The sequence below is a fragment of the Tenrec ecaudatus genome, chromosome Y (genome assembly GCF_050624435.1).
Source record: "Tenrec ecaudatus isolate mTenEca1 chromosome Y, mTenEca1.hap1, whole genome shotgun sequence".
Classification (NCBI taxonomy): domain Eukaryota; kingdom Metazoa; phylum Chordata; class Mammalia; order Afrosoricida; family Tenrecidae; genus Tenrec; species Tenrec ecaudatus.
Genome location: NC_134549.1, coordinates 16960751 through 16985233, shown reverse-complemented (window position 1 = coordinate 16985233; position 24483 = coordinate 16960751). Strand labels below are relative to the sequence as shown.

The following is a 24483-nucleotide window of genomic DNA, read 5'->3' as shown; positions in this document are numbered from 1 at the left end:
TTTATAATAGCAGAGAGGGAATCGGATTACAATGAGTAAAGTCTTGGATTTCTCTCTTGTCCACCATGAACCATTGGCCAAGTTGCTTTTGTTTTCCATCCTGTGATCAACATGATGCTCTCTTGAGATTTAGGAGACAGATATGAGCCAATACAGCCTCACTTCCACTCGGTAAATATTGCTTTACCATTCAGTCCCATTAGATGGCCAGTTCTCTGAATTATCTCTCCTTCACAAACCAACCTTGTCTCCCACGGGCCATCTGTTACACCAGAGACATACTTGCCTGGACAACTCTATTGAATGCGAACATCTACTGAGCCTTACTGTCAATCCCGTCTCTGCAAGGAAACACAACAACCCTGTACACAGCAAATAATTTTATTGAAGTAATTAATTATCTATGGACACCGCACAGAAAGGAGGGGATACTGGGAAAGGTGAGGTGGGGGAGGGAACATGTTTTCTAGGAGGAGAAGATGAGCTGCAGAGGAATGCCGAGGGAGCTCTTCCTACTGGTGATTCTGATTCCACGGAGAAGCTGTAGCCTGTGGCTGTCCATTCAGGCACTTTGTGTGGAGGACAAAAATCAGGGAAGGGTGTTGAGTGAGGCTGATCTTGAAAGACGCTCATGGGTAGTTGGGTGTCAAGAGTTGAGTATCTGTCAGAAGAGTTTGACACCTTCTCACATGGATTCTAATAAAGTCGTCTCTAAAACAGGTGAATGTCCACTTGGAATGAAAGCAAAGATATGGAGATGGTGGAAGCAGGGGTGTCATGATTCCAGAAGTCTTGTCCTTGGGATGAAACTAACTCGCTGACCTGAAACACCATGACCTGATACTACCTTTTTTACTTGTATTATTTTTTTTAAAGGAAACAAAATAAAAGCAGAGAGCCTGGTGGTACATGAGTAAGTTGTCTTCTGGGAACCAAAATGTCAGCCATTTGAACAAGGCAGCCCCTCTGCAAGGACAGATGGGGCACTTAGCTTCCCCCTCTGCAAGGACAGATGGGGCACTTAGCTTCTGTAAGCAGACAAAGAGGTGCTGAGTCACTTTTACTTATATTCCGGGGTCACCAAGTTTGGAATAGAATTCAGAGCAGTAAGTTATACACAGAAATTGGTGTAAAGTGGAGTCAGACATTTGACAACTCATTTCAAATCTGGAGATTGACACACACCAGAGGTGGTGAGGAAGATTGGGAGACTATTTATTCCCTAAAGTAGAGGGTGAAAAAAAAAGAGGCAGACCCTCTACCAGAAAGAATGACAAAGCAGCCGCAATTATGGGCTCAGACTAGTAAAAAAACTGCACATGGGACAGAACTTGGCAGTATTTCATTGAGCTGTCCATATGGGCACTGTGTTTCAGGGCCAACTTGAGAACATCTAAAACAATAACACGATTCAGGATTGAATCGATAGCAGGGAGACCATGAATCAGGAAATGTCATCTGGGTGCATACTTTTGGAGACTCAAGAATCAAGCAGTTACTGAAGAAGGATTACCAAACCCCAGACCATAACCTCTCTCATCCAATTGGTGCTGACTCCTCCAGGAACCTACAGGCCAGACTGGAGCCTCCACTGTGGGTCTCTGAGGCTGGAACTCTGTGGGAGCAGCAACCTCCCCCTCCTCCCATGGAGCAGGTCACGGTTGCCAAGTGCTAATCTTCTGCCTAGCAACCTGATCCTTACCCACCTCCGCACCTACAGCCCATGTGAAATCCCTGTGGGAGATCCTTACCTGGTTGGGAAGGGCAGCAATGAACACTTACCCTCAAAATGTCTGTGTTACAGGAAGGGTTCCTGGCAACGTTGGAAAATTCTTTGGACAATCGTCTGAGAAAAAGAACAAAAAAGACAAGAGGGAAAAAGATCAGCACCCGACACTGATAACACTAAGGATTCTGTGTAAACAATGGAGCTCATAACAAATGATTTAGAAAGAGAGGATGTAAGTGAGATTGATGTGTTACCTGCAATTATGCTGACCTGCCAGACAAATAGAAATGCATGGAAAAGTGTGGCTGTTACCTCGTTTGGTGACATGGACGAGGTTTTCCTCAGGGATCTGCTCTTCTCTGAGAACATCCAAGAAGTTGTCAAAGTCTTCCTGGGGCACAGAAGTGTTTCTTGCTGAAAATCAGCATATAGAGAGTGGGGAGTTTCCATGAGAACGTGTCACTATATAGATGAGGCGAGCTTTCAGAGGCTACAGTAGAACACATCCTTTGGTGTGTGCAAACAATCCCTGGACGATGTAAATGGTTAAGGTGCTATGTCTCATCTGGCTGCTGTGAGTGGGAATCGACCTCATGACAATGGCAGTGGATCTGCTTTTGGTTGTGTGTGAATGTTGGCTGGGGATGCCTTGGGAGCATGGCTTGACTCTCTGCTGCTGAAAGGTCGTGCATTCTGGAACGTCCTAAGGGTCGCAGCTCTACCTGGTCCTCACGAGGGGACCTAGGGCTGCAGTTGTCTCCATGGCAACTGGTACGCCTTTGGAACCAAGCGTGAAGCAAATGGGCAATCCACATGGATGTCAACAGGACGGTTGGTGCTGGAGTGCACCCAGGGGACGCTGGGACAAGTGTTTGGTGATCCACACCAAATACAATCCAATGAAAACACAGAGAAACACAGTGGTCCTCGAGGGCATACAGTGATCACCACAAGTTTGCATGGATACACAGGAACTCATGTTGCATCCTTAGGAATGAACGATCATGTGATACTGCACCCTGCTTGTTGGGATTAGAATCCATGATGAGGGAGAAGTTGATTCCTCCTTTGAGGGGTGGACCTGATACTTACCTAGAAGCCCAACTGTTTGCTAAATCCTCCTAATGCATCCATAGTTTCATAGAGCAGAATCAAAACTTCTTCTGTGACATGGACAAGTTGCACAGTTGTGTTTGGATGACCTGTGAGGAACATAAATAAGTAAACTAAAAATATATATCCCTATATTGCTTCTTACATTGCAAGGATGGAAGACTCAAAGTGACAATCCATATACAAGCCTAGGGGCAGTCCCACTGTGTGTCACAGAGTAGCTTTGACAAGTCAGAATCAACTTAGTGAAGCTGAAATACCAACACCACACTTAGGAAGGGAATGGAGAAATTAGTGGAAAAAATGAAATCGAAAGCTGAGGAAATTTTCCACCACCAACTTTTAAGAGTCACTTCATGTGACTTTTCAGGTAAGTATATCGGTGTCTGAGGAGCCAACATAGTGATGCTAAGTCAGCTTTGTTCTGCTAATGGCAAAGTTGGTGGTTCCAACCACTCATGCACTCCTTTTGAGAAGAATGAGGCCATCTGCTCTTAGAAAGGTTTACAAAGACTCAGACATCCTGTATAAGGTCACTATGAGTCAGCGATGACTGAATGGTAGCACCTTGGTTTTCTGGTGATGCACTTGTCTGTTTATACATAAACAGTAGATTTGAAGATTTGAGTGAGAGTATTTGAAAAAAATAAGGGTTACAGAGGGCAGAGGTAAACTTGATATGTAGGGCACCCAATTGGGCGCATCATTTCAGTTACTAGTTTGTTATTTCTATTTCACTGTGCTGTTACTCAATTTTCATCAAACATTAGACACTGAGGCATTGAGAATATTCTTCAGGAACAAGAAAACATTAAGCAAAAAACAAACAAAATGTGGACAAGGAATCTGGACCTAGACCTGATTGGTAACTGAGTATGTGAAGTGGAGAAAGGGCCATGGAGACTGGTATGGTTTCGTCCAGTCTTATTGGAATCAACTTATATCATAAATGATTGATTCCGATTGCTTTGAAAATCTACTTTGCTCATGACAAGATGACCTTGGTATCCACACTCTAGCTGGATCCACTAGGCTTTATTTTTTACGGTTGTTTTTATGACAGCTGGGCATACTTTAATATGTTTATGATGACAGTTTGTTTTCATTAGATGTTTTGTGAAAAAGGAAATCTTATAAATAGGAAAAAGGGGGAACCCTAAGTGCTCCCTGGCCTCAAGCTTATCGGTGTCAAAACTTTTGTAAACCAGATGAGGTTACGCTGCCTACTTAAAGGGCAAAAATAAAAGTAGTCACAGATAACAACTGTTATCTACGAAGTGTGTACTTCCATGTGGAGATGCTTGAATGATCGCAACCAGAGTTAATTTTCAAGTTTCTGGCCTCAATCATCTGTGCGTTCTTTTCCCGTAGCAAATCACCTCAGATGACGCGGCCAGTCCTCACGTTCTCATGATTGAGGTTCTGAGCTAATATTGCCAGCAACAGTACTACTGCAACCATCAGCCCTCTAGAACATTACCATTCCCCAGAGAATATGAAACAGCCCTCAACTTACTTTTTTTTTTTTTGTAGCAAATACTGGAAGTATTGGGCCATCATATTCCATGGCTTAGAGGTTTTACATTCAGGTGCATGGAAGCATCATCGGTTCCGCATTTCTGAAACTCCGGGTTAGAAAACAAAATTACATTGTAGCTTCTTAAAGTTCTTTAAAAGGAGAAAACATCATTTGAGGATAACACAGTCTTTGCATTAAAGGTGAACCTGAAGCCTGTTTGCTAAATTCACAGATCTGGGGATTGACAGGAACGGCAAGCTTTGACATACCATTTGTCACAGGTGCTGACATTTCTTAAGATGCTGCTGGCGCAAGAAGTGGCTACTGGGTGGGTGAGGACAGAAATCTTGTCTTCTACATGCATAGTTGTCATGAGGGTGCATCACCCAACTATGAAAGAGGATTTGCATTTCACAATAGGCAAAACAACTTAGCTTTTACTAGTCGGTCAGCTCTGTTGGACGTAGTCAAGTCACTGGCTCATGCAGCCAGTAAATGAAAACAAAGGGCCTAAGTGGGAAGGAAGAAAACAGCCAATTTCCCTAAGGAGGGGGAACAAAATCTTATTTAGTGTATAGTTGGAGTTGAGTTTGTATTTGCGTGGTCAACAGAGGAGGGACATTTTCATTATGGCTTTAGGTTGGAAGCGCTTCGTAGCCCATTGCCCACTTCGCCCCTGAAATCAAAACCCCAGTAGCCGAGATAGAGCCAGGTTACAACCCAGCCTCCTGCCCTACCCTGCTCCCACCTTCCACCCTGCAGGTGGCTGCAGTGCAATCCCTGAGCTTCCAAAGACTCCCGAGGAAGCAGCTACTGCCCATTCCAGGGGATCCAGGCCGGGCAGGGGGCAGTAGGAAAGCCCCTGTGGGGGGTCCACGCAGCCTGGTCCAGATCGGGTCGCGCACGTCTCCGGGGCACCGCTCCCAGGTAAAGGCTGCACGGGAAGACCTGGGGGTACGGAGCGGGTTCCCCTTCGAACCACAGTCATCAGCTTGCAACCTCTCGGGCAGGTCAGAAGCCAGCCAAGCCAAGGCCTGCAGGGCCCAACACGCTGGAGCAGCAGGAAGGGGGCACTTCCGGGTCACCGGGGTCGTGGGGGCGGGACTTCCGGAAAGCGGAAGTGAACATACGGGGCCGGCGGGCGACGGTGGCGTCAGCGGGGCCGTGTTCGGGCCTCAGCGCGGGCCCGGCGGTCCCGTGGGTCCGGTTCTCCGGGACCCCCGACGACGTCGCAGCCGGTAACGGGTCGTCTCCGGGGTCGGGGCCGGGGCGGCGCGTCGGGAGGGCGGCGGGTCCAGCGCGGCGTGAGGAGGCCGGGCCGCCGGCCGCAGGGTGCTCGGCGGGGCGCGAGCGCAGCCCCCGCGGCCTCCCGGCGCCCCGCTCCCCGCCTGCAGCCGCGCGGCCCACCTGCTGCTCCGGCGGACGGACGGGCGCCCCGCCGCGCCTTTTCCCTCAGAGCGCCCTCAGAGGCCCCGCAGGCCCGGGGTCGCGCGGCGGGAGGAGGAGCCGCTTTGGCGCATGCGCGCGCCGAGGCAGCAGCCGTGCGTCCTTTGGACGTGCACGTGGGGAGCGCGGCAGGGACGCGGCAGGGGGGAGCTGGCCTCGGTGCTGACCTGAGTTCGCAGGGGCTCCTGTAGTCCGCGAGGCACGTCCAAGGTGCACCCCTGCAGGTGAGGCGCACCTGTGGGCGATCCTCCGAATCTAGGAGATCCCTTTGTCTCTGCTGTTCTGCAGCGGGCGGGGCAATGCAACCCTGCTTCCCTTAGACCTAGGATTCCTTGTTGTCCAAGGCTGCCTGCAGCCTGGGCGAGACGGGAATCCCCCCAACAACCAGCCTGTCGGTTTAGCGTCCTCCACGGCTCCCTTCAGGTTGTTGTTAAGGAGCTCAGGACCTTGCCCTCTGCCCCGGGATGACCTGAAGCCGTCGTTCTGAGCGTTTGTTTTCAGTTTCTCCTCAGACTATTCAAAGTTGCAATGACCACTTCATGTAATATCACTTATCTCCTTGCATAACACATTAACACGCTGGGAAAATACTGGGGAATTCCAGGCTTGACCTGTGATGCTTAGCAGAAGCAGAGTTCAGATCTACAGTCTTTGTCTGAAGCTGTGGCCATCAATCCAATCTCAACCCGCCCATTGCCAACAGAAACACCATAGTACTTACCAACAAGAACAAACTCATTGGCTACTTTTTTCTGTGCCTATGAATAATGGGGAAGGCATTTCCCTTTAAACAAAGAACGGGAAACATGCTCAGTTGATTTAGTAAATGTAATAACACCATTCAGTACATTACCTGGATGACTAGGATTTCATGCCTGGCCTTTCATGCATCAACAATGTCTGCATTGCCCACTTGTCTACAAAACAGCATCTGTATACTTTCTTGGAGTTACAAAGATCTTCCGTTTGGAATAAAAAGCAACTGGTGAAATGCAGTAAGACCGAGTGAAATCAAACAAGATGTGAGTCTGCGGGCCTGTTCCATTATGTGACAACTGTAGAACCACTGAGTCACACCATCAGCATGGTCACCAGTGACTCCATGGATCAACACAGAGCACCACCTTCCTCTGTGGGCTGTAGACACTTCTGCATGTTCAGTAGGATGGTATTTACAGGCAGACAGTTGTCACAACTGAAGTGTGAACCAATTCTGATCATCGGAGAGAAAATTGAACCTGACTGAAAGCAAGTGTCCACATGTACAGAGGAGTTAAAAATAGTAGGAACCTTACGTTCTCATCACGACAAGGCAATGATACCCTGTCCATCATTTTTACTAATTTAAGCAAAAGGAATGGCTCTCGACACACGGCTATTGTATTGGAATGTTTTTGACTGTGTCCGTCTGTCTACCACAGATACAGAGAAAGAGAAGGACAAAGTTCTGCAGTCAAATACAAATTTCACAAGTTAATTTCAAATTGACAACTTGGGTCGTTATATATCCCCAGCACAAGTCCAAATCTTTTTCAGTAGATCTATTTCTCTATGTTAGACTTAAGAGCTCAACTTTTCTGACTTACACAATCAATTTTCAGAAATTGTCTTTTATTGGGTGTTTGTTTGCATTCTCTGCCCCAGTCTTCACAGAAGTAACATGATCAGGAAGGAGAGAATGTACCCAATCGCCACCTTCTGTGGAGAACTGTTCTGGGGCCTGGAGGTGCTGAGTTCAAATCAAATCACCCACAGACAATCGTCTACAAGATAAATGCTACCTCCTCCATTTTGAGAACTTTGATCTTCTGCTGCCATCACCCTACTTCCTGTATACAGTTCCCTGGAACCTCACCTTCCACTCCCCCCCCATGCATTTGAACACAAATATTAAGTATGTATTTTTTTTAAATAGACCTAAGTATTTTAGAACAGAATCCTTCTTTTCCCTCTTCTTAACTCCTATCTTCCAAATTCATTTCCTCCTCCAAAGGCCTTCCATACCTATAGAAGCCCAGGTATAATCCACCCAAATTCCAACATCTGTTTATGGATCTGAACTAGGAATCCAAAGAAGTGAAAAATATTTTCCCTCTTTCATTATTGACTTGAGTTCTTACCAAAGGTGAGCAAAAGAACAGTCATGTTACCAATAATCCTTGAGGCAATGAAACCTTTTCTACCTCATGGGAGTGAGACTTTATTATCATGTAGGCTATGTTATATCCAAGGTGGAATTCCCGCTGCTAAATGGGTCAAAGCCTTAAGTTGCTTCCTTGTAGGTATGACTTTGTCTTTTGTAACTTAATGCATATATAACAGCATTCCATAATTCAGTCAATCCAAGCAGAATTGTACAGTTGCTCCTTCAGTTTCCACCCATTCTTTCTATATATGCACTCCGTGACTGCCTCTCCCCTTCTCCTGAGCATTGTAACTCCCTCCTCCTCAAACTAATATTCTACTTCTCTCTGTGTAGGTACATCAATCCTGGGTTTCATATGCAAAAGGAAAAAAAATGTAACACAACTTCAATAACATAACACTTCTGAGATATACCCTAATTTGAAAGGAAAAAAAAAGATAAGAATACAAACCAAAGATACCAAAAATTTTAGAAACAAAATTGATGTAGCATGCATCAAGGGTGTGGGGGAAGGAAATCTGAGAAAATTTTAACTGTTCAAGTCAGATCTATGCCTATAGTCAGCTATGCTCATCCCTCCAAAGCGCTCTCTTTAGTAACCCCTTTCCTCCAATCCGTCAGTTGTCAATAGAAGGGATTTGTCCACAAACGACTTTCCTATGTAGTTCCCCAAGTGGATGTTGGACTCACACTGTCATCCCTAGCTTTCTGCACACCAGATTCTGATCATCAGAGGAAGCTGAGAACCTACATAAACCTCACCCTATGACTTCAGCTTTCTGTGTGATGGGATTCTGTATTTTAAGGGTGGCCCATATGGCCACTGTTTGCTGAGAGCTGTCAGTGACCTGTCATGTCTCTATTGACCTTGGATCTAGGTGACTGACTACACCTACTGGCCTGTGACCCTCCTACAGTCCACATCACATTTCTGCATCCACACCCTGCAGCTACTTACAGGTGAAGGGGGCCCTGGTTTGCCTCTCATTGTTGGTCTGAGTGAGTTGGACTGGGCTGGGATGCGTTCTGTGGGTGTGAGATTGCTTGTTGATCTCAAGCTCTGTCTCATAGACATGTGAGTGCCACTGGATTTATTTCTCTAGGCCACCTGTGCAACCGCGATGTCCCACCCAACTCCCTACCCACGCATACAGCAACAGATTCAAAGTAGCCAGGAGTGCTTCTACAGAGAGGTTATGTTGTATTTTTATGCTCTGCTCACACCTTTGAAATCCCGTCTCAGGTTCCCTGGTGTTTAGAACGTGACCGTTGAAGGATTGTATTGGTAACTTAAAGACTTGAGGGCACTGTTCATGTGTCTCCCTACGGTATTCAGTGAGTTGATTCCAAGGGAGGCTTTTGACTCTGTCCTCTAAGACTTTGGCTCCTAAATCTCCACCTCTACAGAATGTTTGAAGTCCACCACCCAGAGTCCTGAGATTTCTCTGCAACCAAAGAAGGTAGATTCTTCCTTGGTAACCAGATTGCTGTGTTCATTTTCATTCCATGAAATGTTTACTTACTTGACATAATATGCAAAACTTATGAGTCCACTGTGTGGGAAAAACTCACCATCATGCATTTTACCATCGAATTTACCACCTTCCATTTTGTTGTTTGGATTGGTAGAGGCGGCGTATACGCGATCATAATTTCCTCAGATCTACAAGTAATATATCGGTAGGAAATGTTGGCCCAGGTATCACTATTTCTCGAACATCATCTACATCTACAACAATGTGACCCATGGCTTGCATTAGAGAAAATACTGAATTTGTTGAATATAGAAGCTTATGAAAACAATAACAAACACAATACGAAGGGAAGAAACAAAAGTGAGAAATTCCTGTAACAGTTTGCACTGTTTCATCACATACTATGTTCAGTTCACATCCACTGTGTTATTTTATGTGAAGTACTGAGGGAGAATGTAGACACACATCATGCTCCTGATGGTGTCCATGTTTCAGTATGCCTCTGAATCCAGACAGACTCTGCCCAGAAGAAGTCACCCCACGAGAAAATCCCAGTTAATTACTGCTGAAATCAGCAAGGCAAAACCTATGCAGCATAATTCCTGCAGAACAAGACATATAGGTGCCATGCATCCTCATTCTCTCATGAGGATTGGTCGTAGAAACTTATCGATATCCAATAAATCGAAGGAGAAATCTATCCAAGTTGCCTCCTTCTGAAAAGCATCCATGCAATCCCTATGGGGTTTATTTCCTGCAGAGCAAGGCATAAAGGTGTCATGCATGAGCTATCTCTTGTGGGCATTGTTCTTAGGAACTTAGCAATACCCAATAAATCGAAGGATTGTCCTTTGGGGAGTTACAGGTGAAGATCCAGGGGCACAAATTTTGAAACCCCAACACAGTCCCTCAAAGCAACATGCACATGCATAAAAGAAGAATCCCTTGTGCTAGGCTGTCCTCATTACCATTGAGAGTTGTTCTTCAGGCAGAGAGTGCAGGCCAGCACAGGTGAGGGTGAGTCCCAACATCAGGAGAAGAATCTTCATCTTGCCTGTGTTGGTCACTTGTCCTTTTGAGGAGCCAGTGGAAGGTAACCTGCTGTAGAGGTTCTGTATTCCTGCCTCCTTTTATGCCTCCTGTGTTTCCATGTGGCTGTTCATCATGGGGTTCCAGAAGACATCTTGAAACAGCAACAGTAAACATCCTGATTGGCAATTCTTTAAGGTCATTTAGATTGTGTGTAAATCATTCCCCTTTACCTCTCAAAAACAAACCAAAAAAACCTTGTAGCCCCAGCTCTTTTTTTCAAAGTGTCCTGTGGAAGGGCATCCATGTCTATGCCATTTATCTTGAGAGATATCAAGTGACGGAAGTGCCAACTCTGAGGAGGAAAACCCTGGTCTTTGGGGTCACTTTTTCCTCAAAGCCAATGAGGGACTTGCTGGTGGTCATCGTCTTGGCGTCCCTCTGTTGTATCTGGGGTGTTGTCTTGGTGGGTCTGACCTCTGTGGTGGGAAGGAGATCCTGCACTTGTCACTGTCTTCTCAGTGTGCTCCTCAGCCATTCATGGAGAACCAGAGATGTCTTCTCGGTGTAAACCTCCTCCAACATGGCTTCATATAGAGACATGAGTCCCCTGTGTTAGTCTTTCTTCCAAAAAGAGAAGTAATCGGCCACTAGAATAAGTTAATTAACTTTGGTCCTTCTACCATGGCCCACAATCCATTTTCATGCCGATGTTGTTAGTGGCCCTCATTCGGTTCTGACCCACACCGATCTGTGCATAATAGCAGGGAGCAGCATGGGGTCCTGTGCTATTCACACAATTAGTCCTTCGTGTTATCCATTGTTCACATACTATGTCAATCCATCTTATCGAGGGCCTTCCCGGCTTTCTCTGCCCTCTACTTTACCAAACATGTTATCCCTCTCCAAGGATTAGTCTCTTGTGTTAACATATCAAAGTCCGTAACAAGAATAGTTGCCATCCTTGTCTTATGGAGCCCTGTGGCCTGACTTCTTGCAAGAAGACAAACTTGTCTATCCCCTGGAAGTCTGTGGTACTTTCAAGCAACACGATTCTAATGTACCCATGGCCTGGGTCCGGTGCACTTGACTCTCCAGTGTCACATCTTTGCTCCTCCACACCTTGTGTAGCAGATACACCTGATGCATTAAGTCTATTCATCTCTTGCCGCTACTTCCAAGCCATTCATTTTGGATCCAAGCAAGACAGTCATTCACAAATTCAGTTTTGATCTACATTTATCGGGATGTCACCTCCAGGTGCAGCTGTGGGGATTTGGGCCTTCTTGACACTGAGCTGTAATCTGCAGTGAAGGACGCAGGCCTTGATCTTCATAAGTAAATATTTCCACTCCTGCTCCCTCTGAGCAAGTCAGCTTGTTCATAAACTTTTCTTCAATCCAGATGCCTCATCCTCATATAATATTGCTTCTCTGGTTATTTGCCAACATGCATATTGAGAAATAGGCTGAAGGGATACAACGCAGACACACATCTTTCCTGAATGTCAAGCCAGCAGCTTGCCCTTGATCTGTGTGCATGACTTCCTGAGCCCAAGAAAGGGTTGAGAAATTCCCGTTTTCAAGTATACCCCAAATTTGTTAGGGTTCACGCTGTTGAATGCCTTTGCATAGTCAATGAGACACCTGTAGACATCTTTCTGATGTTGTCAACTTTGACACAAGGTCCCTCGGCACCAGCAATGGTATCTCTAGTTTGATACCCTCTTGTGAATCCAGAGGCAGCTCCCCTGTCAGTGCAGTTGTGCGACCATTGTTGGATGATCTTCAGCAACATTGTACATCTTTGTACTGTCAATGACATCGTACAGTGTGAGCATTCAGTTGGGTCACCTTTCTCGGGGATGTGTACAATATTGCATGTCTTCCCGTCAGTTGGCCAGGTTGCTGCCTCCCAAATTTCCTTCCAGAGACAAGTATGTACTTTCAGAGCTTTATTAACATGTTGAAACATTTCAGTCGGTGCTCTGCCCACTCCTGGAGCCAGTGTTTTGCCTGATGCTTTCAGGGTAGCTTGAACTTACTCCTTCAATTCCATTAATTCCTATTCCTGCGCACCCGCTGGAAATACTAGGTAAAGGATAAGTTTTTATTTTTGTGGTACAGTGATTTTATGTATCTTAGCCATCTTCTTTGATGTTTCTTGCACCATTTAATGATTTACTTATAAATCAAATCTTGAAATTTCTCTTGTTTTCTTTCACTTTCATTTAGGATGAGTGCATCCTTCCCTTTTGGTTTTCTAGCCTTAGATCTTGCACATTGTTGTAAAATATTTTCCATTGTCTTTTCAAGCTTCTCTTTTAAATGTTCGTTTTCATTGTATGACGTCATCATTTCCTCCATCTGCGTGGCTAATGCATTCTTAAAATCAACTTTTAGAGTCTCTTCTGACCTGCCCCCTGGTATTTTCTTCCTTGTGTATTTTAATTTCCTTTCTCTTTATTCGCGCATGAGGTTTTTGATGTCCTTCCATGGCTCAGCAGGCATGATGGCATTTTCTTCCAGTGCAGTAAATCTCTTCTTGGTTCGTTCTTGATATTCAAGGTGGGACAGACTTAAGGTTGCTTTATGGCTCTCCTAGATATGTTTAAATTCTCTTCAGTTTCAACCTGAACTTGCATATGAGTCATTGGTGGTCATGTCTACTGGCAGATTCTGGCCAGGTTTCAGCTGCTGATGCTGAGATTCTGCGTTGTCTCTTCGCATAGTGTGGTTTGTGTGCATTCCATCAAGAGAACTCCATGTGTATATTGTTCATTCCTGTGGTTAAAAGAAGGTATTTGTGATGAACAAGCCATCACACTTCCAAAATTCTATTATGCGATCCTCGGTTTAGCTCCTAACACCTTGTTCATATTCCCCAACTACTGTTCCTTCTTCTTTGTTTTGAATGTTTGCATTCCAGTCAGTTAAAATTATCGATGCATTTTGATTGCAGGTTTGGTCAATTTGTGTTTGAGGATGTTGAGGGAGTTCTTCAACTTCTTCAGGAGCCGCCTTTGAGGTTGGTGTATAAATTAGAGCAATAGTTGCCTTGATTAGATTTCCCTGATGGTGGGCAATTATAATCCTATCACAGACAGCATTGTATTTAAAGATTCCTTTAGAAATGACTTTGGCACTTTTGTACTTAATTTAAGGCATATAAATTGCTTGATTTTCCCTTTTTTTTTTTTTCTCAGTAGTTTTGGGGAAAGTAACCTCAATTTCCTTCTGCCTCAGGCTGCAGGAGAAACTCAGGCATTTCTGCACTCAACCTGATCTCTATTACACTTGACACCGTCACAAGGAATTTAGGATCTTGTTCGCGTCAGAAATGGCAAATAAATAGAACAGGTTTTATAATGAGCATAAGAAACCATTGATTCCCCAAACTTTGTGACACAGAGTGGTTTTCCCCCTTAAGACCGGAAACAGTTATTCATTCCTATCTTTCTCTGGGCTTCACCCAGGTCATGTTAATTTCAGTGTCTCATACGAAGTGTCATGGAATCAGTGCTGACTCGTAGCGACCTATATCAGACTGGGAGGAACTACCCGCTGTGTGTTTCCAAGGCTGTAACTGTGGAAGCAAAAAATCCTGCCTTTCTCTTGACGAGCAGTTGGAGATTTGAAACGGTGGCCCTTTCTCTTTGCAGGGGAATGTAAAACCATCCTGCTACTAGGGTTACTAAGTGCCTCAAGTGCCTTTAAAAGTTGTACATTGAATAAAGACCAAAGGAAAACTGATACATTTCAAGCGTGGACTGTCAAAGAATACTGCAGTAACACTGATTGCTAAAAGGACACAGATCTGTATTGGAAGTACGGCCAGAGTGCACTTCAGATGCAAGGATGGTGAGATTTTGTCTTAAAAAATGTGGCATTTACATACTCTCTTCTCAACTTTCCTAGGGGTGGAGTCTAGCTTGTCAATCTGTCCATAGCCACTGAGACCACCATGTGGGCATATCCTTCTCAGAATGCTGGGAATTCCTAAATGCCCCCCTGGATGCAGAGATGCCCTCTCAGCTTTGTCTCCCTGTGAGACATTCTTGTTGACAAGCCACATGGAGCTATGCTAATGGCAGCCAGAGCCTTGGAGCTGGGGAGCCACATGGAGGCCCACGCCCGTGCTAAGGTGCTTCCCCTGCCTCCGGGTCCACAAGACTTTCTACATATCGGCCTATGATCTTCCTATGCTCAGAGTGACTGCATGTTTTGAATGTGCCTGAAGAAGAATTTACAGGATATCAGAAATAAGAGCTACTATCAGACTTACGAATTTAATGTGGACTGGACTAGGATTTTTAAAAAATATACAATTACCCTTTTATATAGAGAGATCTCTCTTATACACATATGAGTGCCTCTGGATTTGTTTCTCTGGTGTACCCAGAGTAACACACATACTTTGGACATGTTGTCATGAGAAACCAGGCCCTGGAATACGGCCTCAGGCATGGTAAAGTAGAGGGGCTGTGAAGGAGAGGAAGACCTGGAAGAAGATGGATTGTCACTGGCTGTAACACTGGGCTCCCGCACAGGAATGATGGCGAGGAGTAGGAGGAGGGCCCATGACTTGTTCTAGGATGCAGGGAGATGCCGTAGGGTGTAACCTCCTCAAAGCCATGTCCCATGAACAGTAGCTTGTTTCTCTGGTGGTTATCAAACCTTCCCTGAATGTCATACTCCCGTGTTCATCTAAATGGAGGATGCTTTAGATCTGACTTTTCCTTTTCTTTCTAAACCACTTCATTGGAAGTGAATATAGATACCATATTCCACAGTTAAACCGCATCAGACAGTCTTGCACAATTGCTACAACATTGTTTGTCTTCTGGAACTCCTGGATTTCAGCTTCCGTCCTACCCCACTCCACCCAACTGTCCAGGAACTCCTAGAAACCCTTACCCTATTTGCTGTCCCCATAGTCCACCAATGCTGGGCATCATATACAGAACAACAGACAAACACGTACACCAATTCAAGAGGGTCACTCCAAAGGACCAAACACATCTTTGATAAACCTCAACAGGAACAAAGAAATACAGAAAATGATGAAAATTACAACAGACTCATTGGCTATCAGGGGTGGATTCAACTGACAGGGTTTTAACCAAGTCAGGTTTATCACGTTGATCACTATTTGATCCCTCCGATGCACTTTTTTTTGCAAGTAGGTTTTTCCCACCCCTCTATTTTGGATTGTGTTAGTGTTGGTATACTATAGAAACAAAGCCATGCACACACATGTATAAGAAAGTGATTTATATACAAGAACAATTGAATATTAAAAAAACATCCCAGACCAGTCCAGGTAAAGTCCATAAGTCCGATATTAACCCATATGTCTGATACCAATCTATAAAGTCCTTTTCTGATTCAAGAAATACATGAAATGAAGCCAAATGCAGGAGAGTCACAAGCAAGTGGGTAGAATGTCTTTGGTTCCAGTAGTGTTATAAGCATCTCAACGCTGGCAGGGGTGTCTCTATGGCTTCTCTGGCTTCAGAGTTCTGGTTCCCTCCATGTGGCTTGTTTTCTGCAATGTCTCCCAGGGCGTGGCAGAGAGAGAAAAATGTCTTCCACCTCCAAAGAGGAAGAACCAGCTTTCCCAGAAATCTCTGGAGAAGCTCATGCCCATAGAGAAGTCTCCTTGCTATCTCCAGATGAATACCCTACACTCCACCCCTACACTATTAATCCTTAAATTGACACCACATTAGGTGACAACCACATGGATCATAGGAAATCACCGCAGGTTCATCTTAATGGCATTACCCACCCCTTCTTGACGTACAACATCCCTTAACATAACCAAGAAAATATTTTTTTTCTGTCTTGGAAGGGGTTCTTACACTTATGGCTTCCAAGATCTAACTAAAGCTTCATTGTGTTATATTTTAAGTTTTTAATCAACTGCCGGCTATTCCATCTCTATGAATATGTCTCTTAATTCTTGAGAATATATATGCAGCAAAGAGATTGAGAGTGCTTTCATTTATTTGCCTTCTTTTCTCATTGTTCTTGGGAATGTACCCAGCAGACCATATGCCAATGTCACAGTGTCTGAATGAACCCCTGAGGGACAGTGATGATGGTCTTCAAGTTGTGGGGACATTCCCACTGTCCTCCCCTGAGCTGTTCCTCCGCATTTACACATCCTCCCAGCTTCCTCAATTCCTGGTCTCCTCCTCCTAGTTCACTGTGGCCAATGTTACTTCAAAATCGTTCATCCTACACCGGGAGGCTCTTGAAATATTTATGTAACTAAAATAATAAGAAACCAAACCAAGCATTCACTGCAGAGAGCAAAGTAATTTTTCAGTCCTACATATTTGGCGACTTGGAAGACAGTCCTCACTACAGAACAGCACTTTGGTCCCTCTGCTTAGAATTTCCCTTCTTCATCCCGACCTCTGCTTTTGCTGAAATGCTTGACCGTCTAGTTTGCAGCATTGGTCATTTGTTCTCTGGATGTTTGGAACAGAGTGGCTTGGTGTCCTTGGCTAACCCTTTAATTTACACTATGCACAGCAAAACAATGCAAATAATTTAAAAAGCTATATAGCTCCCTAGTTCCACAAGTTGATTGCAGAAGAGAAAACCATGTGAGACATACATCTGCAAATTAAAAAGGGACAAACTCATGTATCTAGTCAATTCTGAGTCATCTTAGCCACGTACAACAGCAGAACTGTACCTTTGTGTTACTGAGTGTGTCAATCTTTTTGCAAGAAGAAAATCAATGGGGTTCCTCATTCATAGGTAGCACCTAAAGCCAAACAGAATCAGCAATCAAAGGATATCAAATACATGCAACTAAAACTTTCTCCCTGGAGAGTTTTCCTCAATGGTTAGGGACATGTAGACCTGCTTGACAGAAAACTAGGAAAGAACACCTTGAAGACAGCAAACACACTTAAACTGCAAGGAAGCTCATTTCCTGGTATTGAGTTGAACTGAAGAAAATACTTTCAGAAATGTATGGAGGGAAGTTTCAGGGAGCTGAGAGATGCATCCAAGGAGGCAGACAGGAAGGACCATATGCATTTGTATCCTTAATGTTGAGTGACTGGAGAGTAGAACTGTGCCCCACTGAGTTTTCTTGGGTGCAATCTTGGCAGTAGATGCGACGGTGTGGGATTCCCTGGAGCCTAGAACCATGAGTCAACATGATTGCCAATGAATTACACTCATCCGCCTATTAAATCATACACTGCAAACATTCACATTTCCTTTGCGACAGATATCTTCAGGGCGTTCACCTGGAGGAGAATAAACATATCGGGACATGAAAAATGTCAGGAAAGACCATCTGGTCTCCCAGGTTGTCTACACATCAATCTTTAGACAGGAGATGACTTCAGGACTTTGTTTTTTTTTCTTCTCTCCTTGCTTCCCCTCCTTCCTCCTCCTCCTCCTCCTCCTCTTTTCCTTCCTCCTACTCTTCCCCTCCTACTACACCTCTCTTTATCTCTCTCTTAGAATGTGGAGAGACCTCCCTGGCTATGGTGATTCTTCATGGAGGCATACCAGACAAGGACCTTGTTATCTCCTTTTTAACCATATTGTTATCAGGTGCCCATGGGTCATTCTTGACACCTAGGGACCTGGGGCACAACAGAAGGAAACACTTCCCTGTCCTGCGCTATCTCACAGTTCTTATTTCTCAGCCATTGTTGCAGCCACTGTGCCATTCCATCTCAGTGATGGCATTCCTTCTTTCTCGCTTCCCCTCCACTTTACCCAGCTTGCTGTCCTTCTCCAGGGACTGGTCTCTCCTGATCACATGTCCACAAGGTCTCACCTACCAATTACTGGAGCCTGTTGTTTGGCTAATGCTTTCAGTGCAGCTTCAACTTGCTCCTTAAAGTCCATCGGTTCCTAGGTCTACGTTCCCTTTGATAAAAGATGCATTTTGGGGGTGGGGGTGCAGTAACGATGTATTCTAAACATCTTTATTGTTTCCTGCACCATTTAATATTCTGCATATAGAATTTGTCAATATTGCAAATCAGTTCTTGAACTTTTTCTCAGTTCTTTCACTTTCATTTATGCTGAGCGTTTTCTTCCCTTTGGTTTTGATCTTAGTCTTGCCCTTTCATTAGAATATTTTCCATTGTTTTTTCGAACTCTATTTGAGATGATCTTTTTCACTCTGACTTCATCCTTTCCTCCATTTGTGTAGCTACTCCACTATTAAGAGCCACTTTCTGTGTCTCTACTGACATCCCTTCTGATATTTTCTTCCCTGTCTGTTTAATGACCTTTCGCTTTCTTCAGGAATCATGCTCTTGTCCTTCTACGGCTCAGCATACCTGCTGGTAATCGCTTCCAGTGCAGCAAATCTCGTCTTGAGATGTACTTGATATTCAGGTGGCACAGAATTTAGGTCATATTCTGGCTCTCCTGGATTCCTTTGAATTCTCTTCATCTCAGCCTGAAGTTGTACATAATTTAGGGTTTTATCCACAGTTGGCACCTGGCCAGGTTTCAGCTGCTGATGCTGAGATTCTGTAATATCTCTTCTCACAGACGTCAGTCTGGTTTGTATGCTGTCCTTTAGGAGAACTCCATGTGTATAGTGCTCATTCTTGTTGTTAAAAGAACATATTTTCTTTTTTTTTGTATTTTATTTTATTAAAAACATTTTATTAGGGGCTCATACAACTGTTATCACAATCCATACATATACATACATCAATTGTATAAAACACATCTGTACATTTTTTGCCCTAATCATTTTCTTTTTTTTTATCTTTTTTAAAAAAATTTTTTTTAAATTTTAACAATTTATTAGGGGCTCATACAATTCTTATCACAGTTCTTACATATACATACATCAATTGTATAAAGCACCGCTGTACATTCCCTGCCCTAATCATTTTTTTGTCCTCTTTTCTTTTTTTACATTTTATTAGGGACCCATACAACTCTTATCACCATCCATACATATACATACATCAATTGTATAAAGCACATCCATACATTCCCTGCCCCAATCATTTTCAAAAAAGAACATATTTTCAATACACAAGCCATCACCCTTCCAACATTCTATTATGGGATCTTTGGTTTAGCTCCTATCACCAGGTCCATATTTCCCAAATACTGTTCCTTCTTTGTTTTGAATTGTTGCATTCTAGTAACTCATACATATCGATGCATCTTGATTTCATGTTTGATCAATTTCTGATTGATGATGTTGATAAAATTCTTCAACTTCTTCAGGAACTGCTTTTTTGTTTGATGCGTATATTTGAATAATAGTTGCCTTCGTTAGATTTCCCTGAAGGTGAATGACTATAATCCCATCAAGACAGCACTGTTTGTGAAAATTCATTTTGAAATGACCTTCTCACTTTGACAATTTAAGGTCTACAAATTGATTTTCCCTTCCTTTTTCTGAGTAGTTTGGAGGAAGCAAACCTCAGTTTCCTTCTGCCTCGTGCTTGCAGAGCAAACTTCTGAGTTTCTGTAGCCAACCTGATCTCTGTTACAGTTGAAACTGAAAGGAAGTTAGGATCTTTTTCTTTCTTTTTTTTTTTTTTTTACGTTACTGGAGTTATTTTTTTTTTAATTTATTTTAACAATTTATTGGGGCTCATACAATTCTTTTCACAGTTCATACATATACATACATCAATTGTATAAAGCACATCTGTACAGTCTTTGCCGTAATCATTTTTTTCTCTTTTCTTCTTTTACATTTTATTAGGGACTCATACAACTCTTACCACAATCCATACATATACATACATCAATTGTATAAAGCACATTCATACATTCCCTGCCCCAATCATTCTCAAGGCATTTGCTCTCCACTTAAGCCCCTTGCATCAGGTCCTCTTTTTTTTTTGCCCCTCCCTCCCCATGCCCCCCTCCCTCATGTGCCCTTGGTAATTTATACATCGTTATTTTGTCATATCTTGCCCTATCCGCAGTCTCCCTTCCCCCCTTCTCTGCTGTCCCTCTCCCAGGGAAGAGGTCACATGTGGATCCTTGTAATCAGTTGTTAGGACCTTTTTCATGGCAAAAATACAACATAAATAAAATAGGAGACCCTTGATACCCAAACAGTGTGACAAAGGGCAGGTTTAGCTGCTAACCTAGGAAACAGTTATCCATACATAGTTCTCTCAGGGCCTCCCCATGTCAAGTTGCTTTCCATGTCTCATACTAACTTCTGTGGAGTACAATGCTGACACCTAGCATCTTTAATCAGTAGGGGAAGAACTGCATCCTGGAAAATGTGTAACCATCCTGCCATTAGGAGTCCTAAGTGCCTTACATGCCTGTGAAAGTTGGATATTGAATAAAGGAGACCAAAGAAGAAGGGATGTATTTGAATAGTAGTTTTGTCAAAGAATATTGCAAGTAACATTGATTGAGAAGAGGACACAGATCTGAGTTGGGAGTAGGGCCAGAGTGTACTGTAGGTAGAAGGATGGTGAGATCTTGTCTCATATACGCTGGACTTGCTGTCAGGAGGGTCAAGTCCCTGGAGAAGGGCATCAGGCTTGGTGAAGTAGAGGGGCTGTGAAGGAGAGGAAGACCCCGACAAGCTGAATCCTCACTGGCTGTACCAGTGGGCTCAGGCACAGGAACAATGAGGAGGGTGCAGGAGGGACCATGTTTGTTGTTCTGGTGCAGGGAGTTGCTATGGATTGTCACCTTCTCAATGCCATGTCCCAGGAACAACAGCTTGTGTCCCCAGTGGTTATCACACCATCCCTGAAGCGCTGTAGTCCCTTGTTGATCTAAATGGAGGAGGCTTTGGATGTGACTTATGTTTTTCTTTCTAAACCGTTTTGTTGGATGTGAATGCAGATATCATATCATTCCACAGTTTAATCACATCAGGCAGTATTGTACAATTAATACTACGGTCAGTTTTAAGACATTCTTTGTCTTCTGGAACTCCTTGACATCAGGTGCCTTTTACCAGCCCCGTTCCTCCCCCTTCTGTACACCCCCCGCCCCAGACACCTTTATCCTGCTTGTTTTCCCTGTAGTCCTCCAATGCTGGGTATCATATACTGAACATCAGAGAAACACATAACACAAATTTAAGAGGGTCAGCCCCAATGACTCAACACATCTGTTGTGAACCCCAAAATGAACAAAGAAATATAGTAAATGAAAAAAACTAGTTAGTCCCAGTTGGATCATAGTGGGGAAAAACTGACAAGGTTTTAGCCATGCCAGTCAGGCTTATCCTTTGCATTACCTGTACTCATCTTCCCAAAGCACTTTGTTTGGTAACCAGGATCTTCACATCCCTCTGTTCTGGATCATGAGAAATCACTGGAGCTTCATCTCAATGGCATTGCCCACCCCCTTCCTGAGTTAGGACATCGCTGACATAAGTCACAAAACGTTTTCTTCCTGCCCGAGAAGGGGTGACTACACTGAGCGCTTACAACATCTAACTACAGCCTAATATTATATATTAGATATTTTTATCAAGAGCATGCTACCTCTTCCACCCTCCTGTGATTATGTCTCTTACTTCTGGAGGGTCTTTATGCATCAAAGAGATTGTGGGTGCCTGTATTCTTTTTACTTGGTTTCCAACAGCTAACTAAATCCTTATTTTACTATAATTTAAGTATTTTCGATTAACAGCAAACTACCTCTTTCATGTTTCTGTAGTAATGTCTCTTAATTCTTGGCAATATATATACAGCAAGACCTTGAGTGTGCTTTTATGAACTTTTTGTCTGTTCAGATTGTTCTTGAGAATGTACCCAGTAGATCATATGCCAACCGCACAAATTTATAACCCACTGAGCGACAATGACGCTGTTCTTCAAGTTGTGGAGCCCGTCTCACCTTCCTCCCCTGAGCTGTTCCTCCCCCATTTGTACCCATTCACGGCCTCATCAATTCTTGGTCTCCTTCTAGTTCACTGTGACCCATGTTACCTTAAAAGCATTCGGCCTACACCAGGATGCTCTCGAAAAATTTTTATAACTAAAATAATAGAATAAGGAACCAAGCCAAGGTTTTCTGTGGAGAGAGCAAAGTGATTTACTAGCTATCGAACACTACACATTTGGTGGCTTGGATGACAATCCTCACAAGGCAACAGCACTTTGCCCCTCTGCTTAGAATTTCTTCTTCCTTCTATTTTTTGCTGAATGCTTGACCATCTAGAATGTGTCATTGGTTATTTGGTCTCTGTCTCTTTAGAAAAGAGTGACGTGGCATCCTTGACTAACCCCTTAAATTTAAACTATGCACCAAAACCAATAGAATCATTGAGAAGAAACACAACTCCCTATTTCCGCAAGGTGATTGTAGAAGAGAGAAACATATTGAACCCATCGCATGACCAAAGACCTACATCTGAAAATAAAGAGGGGCAAATTCATTGCAGCTATCTTGTCAATTCTGATTCCTAGCCCCGTACGACAGCAGAACTGTCCATTTGGGTTTCTGAGTGTGTCAGTCTTTATGGAAAAAGAAAACCAACGGGTTCCTCATTCATAGTTTGACCTAAACATAGACAGAGTAAAAATTCAAAGGTTATAAAATACATGCAACTGAAACTTGCTCCCTGGAGAGCTTTCCTAGTTGGCTAGGGAATTGTAGACCTATTTGACAGAAAACTGGGAAAGAACGTCTTAAGTAAAGTGAACACAGTTGACGTCAAACATTTCCTGGTATTCAGGTTGACTTGAGTAAATACCTTCAGGACATTATGGAGGGAAGCTTCAGGGAGCTGAGAGGCACATCTGAGGACGCAGACAGGACCATACATGTTTGTATCCTAATGATGAATGATTGAAGAGTAGAACTGTGCCCCCATTGCGTTTTCTTGGTGAAATCTTGATAGTAGATGAGAGGGTGTGGGATTCCATGGAGCCTAGATCCATGAGCCAACAAGATGTCCATATGAATTACACTCATCTGTCCAGTAAATCACAACTGCAAACACTGATGTTCCCTTTGAGACAAATATCTTCAGGGTGTTTACCTGGTGTAGAATAACACATAAGATATGATTAATGTCTCGGGAGACCATCTATTCTCACAAGTCGTGTAAATTCCTCTGAATCTTTAGACAAGGGGTGACTCTAGGTCTTTGTTTCCAGCTCTCTCCCTGACTACCTTCTTTTTCCTTTCTCTCCCTCCACCCCTTCCCTCCTCCTCCTCTTCCCCTCCTCCTGCACCTCTCTTTAACTGTCTCTTGCTCACAATATGGATAGAACTACCAGGCTACTGTGAGTCTATCTGGAAGCATAGCAGACAATGGACCTTGTTGTCTCCTTTATAAACATGTTTTTTTCAGGTGTCATTGACTCAGTTGTGACTCCTATCGAGCTGATGTACAACAGAGGGTAACACATCCCATCCTGCCGTGATTCACACTTGTTCTTATTCCTGAGCCATTGTTGCAGCCACTGTGTCATTCAATTTCATCAAGGGCCTTCCTCCTTTCTGGCTTCCTCTGCACGCCACCTAGGATGATGTCCTTCTCCAGGGACTGGTCTCTCCTGATCACTGATCACTACTCTGCAATGTCTCGCCTCCAGGGAGCAGTATGTCTGCTCTTCTTCCAAGATAGATTTCTTTGTTATTTGGATAGTCTGTGGTGCTTCAGTGTTGTTGATCAATACCATTATCAAATGCATTATGTACTTTTTTTTTGGTCTTCCTTATTCAATATCCAACTTATACATGTATTTAAGGTGACTGAAAATATCATGCCTTGTGCTGTAAAACTAACAGTCTATTTTCGACCATTCACTGCCTTAGCAACTCCACAGCTACCCTGTGTGCCGCGCACCTAGTGTCAAACCTGAATCAGAATTGATTCAAAGGCCACGTGAGCAACAGCAACATTTGAAAAGTTATTTGCCTGTATTTTGAAGACAATAACCATGGTTCTATAACACAATCCCAAATGTGTCGTCTTCAATTTATTTTGATTCATAGGAACACCATAGTCCTAAGTAGACCTGTGCTACATAGACCACCTTTATGAAACCTTCATTTTTTGTAGGAATGAA

The 24483-nt window shown here is 43.7% G+C and overlaps 1 protein-coding gene and 1 long non-coding RNA gene across 2 annotated transcripts in view; one reads left to right on the top strand and one right to left on the bottom strand.

Annotated features, from left to right (window-relative positions):
• LOC142435589 (allergen Bos d 2-like) overlaps positions 1-2931 on the bottom strand; it is a 30836-nt gene extending 27905 nt beyond the window's left edge. The window contains exons 1-3 of the mRNA XM_075539818.1: positions 2822-2931; positions 2042-2143; positions 1783-1846 (exon numbers count right to left, since the gene is read on the bottom strand). The gene's annotated coding sequence lies outside the window, so the exon portion shown is untranslated. The remainder of the gene's footprint in view (positions 1-1782; positions 1847-2041; positions 2144-2821) is intronic.
• A 2577-nt stretch (positions 2932-5508) lies between these two features.
• Positions 5509-24483, top strand: part of LOC142435566 (uncharacterized) — a 29765-nt gene continuing 10790 nt past the window's right edge. Inside the window, exon 1 of the long non-coding RNA XR_012781575.1 lies at positions 5509-5599. This is a non-coding gene — a long non-coding RNA (uncharacterized LOC142435566). The remainder of the gene's footprint in view (positions 5600-24483) is intronic.